Source organism: Lycium ferocissimum, chromosome 12, assembly GCF_029784015.1.
Source record: "Lycium ferocissimum isolate CSIRO_LF1 chromosome 12, AGI_CSIRO_Lferr_CH_V1, whole genome shotgun sequence".
Taxonomy (NCBI): Eukaryota; Viridiplantae; Streptophyta; class Magnoliopsida; order Solanales; family Solanaceae; genus Lycium; species Lycium ferocissimum.
The window spans coordinates 7,909,291-7,910,448 of NC_081353.1; positions in this window are offsets into that span (position 1 = coordinate 7,909,291).

A 1,158-nucleotide genomic window follows, 5' to 3' on the forward strand; every position below is an offset into this window, starting at 1 on the left:
GGACAACCGCGCCCTCACTGTAGGGCCTAGGCACGTTATATTATACATGTGTACGAGATGATTTTTCTCGTCTCTCGTTTCTCGTCCCCATGACGAGCCGAATATGAAATGGACACGTATGATTTATGTTTCAAAGGCAAGTGTTATAATTTTTCCGGTCACCGTGCTACTTTTTGCCTCCTCGTTTCGCACGGCTCGTTTACGATATTCCATGCTTTACATTCTCGCATATTTCGCACCGACCCCTTTCTTCGGGGGTCGCGCGTTCATGCCCGCAGTACAGCATTTTGGTGATCCGCCGCTTAGGATTCCCATCAATGTCTTGAGTGCTCCTTGTTCCGAGCTCCACCTTTTTGGTACATATTCGTTCGTGGCATATGTATTTGTTTGTTCAGGGGTACGGCGGGGCCCTGTCCCGTCATATGATTATGTTGGTCTATTTAGAGGTCTGTAGACATATATGTGGGTTAGGCCTATCCTGTACAGGTGTGTTTGTATGTTATATGTTCTGGGCGATCCTATTCACGCGGCAGCCTCGCCGCTTGCATTTGTATATGTTTTTGGGGCCGATGCGCCTTGATAGCCTTGCCGCTCGATATATATATGTTTGTATTTGAGATGTGTTTGAGACAGCTTGAGATAATCTGAGATAGCGTCTGATATTTGTATACGCGTAAGCTATCCGTTCGCGAATCGGACATTAACGATCGGTTTCGGTGCCCACCCGGCACTAGTCACCTACGGGTTGGGTCGTGACAGCTAATGTTTGTCATATTATGACGTATTTGTAAACCTTGGGGAGCCCGAGGCGTAGGTTGGCATTAGCTTGAGTTGGACTAGCTTTGAGAGCGGACGAGGTATGTAAAGCTCAACCCTTTCTTCTTTTGGCATACCTTAGTTACAAATAGGCTATGACATGAGCCTCGAGGAAATTCTAATCTCGCAATCCGAGCATGTTTATGACTCTTATTTGTCTCTTGGAATTCGTATGTTTGATGTGATGAAATATTAGCCCTTATGTCTTTGGAAAATGTGGTTTTCAAATGTTGCATAAAAAGTTCTGTTTTTAAAGAGTCCCGTAACTACAAACGACCGTAACTTTCACAGAAAGGCTCGGATTGCCTCGATATGTTCATAGGTGATTGTATGGCGTATGAT